The sequence below is a fragment of the Camelus dromedarius genome, chromosome 12 (assembly GCF_036321535.1).
Source record: "Camelus dromedarius isolate mCamDro1 chromosome 12, mCamDro1.pat, whole genome shotgun sequence".
Taxonomy (NCBI): domain Eukaryota; kingdom Metazoa; phylum Chordata; class Mammalia; order Artiodactyla; family Camelidae; genus Camelus; species Camelus dromedarius.
The window spans coordinates 64975585-64976217 of NC_087447.1; positions in this window are offsets into that span (position 1 = coordinate 64975585).

Sequence of the window (633 nt, forward strand, 5' to 3'; positions counted from 1 at the left end):
CTCTGATTGCTGTGGCTAGGACTTCCAAAATTATGTTGAATAGAAGTGAGGAAAAAGGGCATCCTTGTCTTGTTCCTGATCTTAGAGGAAATGCTTTCAGTTTTTCACCGTTGAGTATGATGTTAGCTGTGGGTTTGTTATCTTTATTATGTTGAAGTATGTTACCTCTGTCCCCACTTTCTGGAGAGTTTTTATCATAAATGGATGTTGAACTTTGTCAGAAGCATTTTCTGCATCTATTGAGATGATCATACGGTTTTTGTTCTTTAATTTGTTAATGTGGTTGTTGTATTGCATGACTGATTTGCAGATATTGAAAAATGCTTGAATCCCTGAATAAATCCCACTTGATTATGGTGTATGATCATTTAAATGTATTTTTGGAGTCAGTTAGCTAGTGTTTTGTTGAGGATTTTTGCATCTATGTTTATCAGTGATATTGGCCTGTAATTTTCTTTTTTTGTGGTATCTTTGGTTTTGGTATCAGTGATGGTGGCCTCATAAAATGAGTTTGGAAGTGCTCCTTCCTCTGCAACTTTTTGGAAATGTTTCAGGATAGGAGTTAACTATTCTCTAAATGTTTGGTAGAATTCACCTGTGAAGCTATCTGTCTGGTCCTGGACTTTTGGGGAG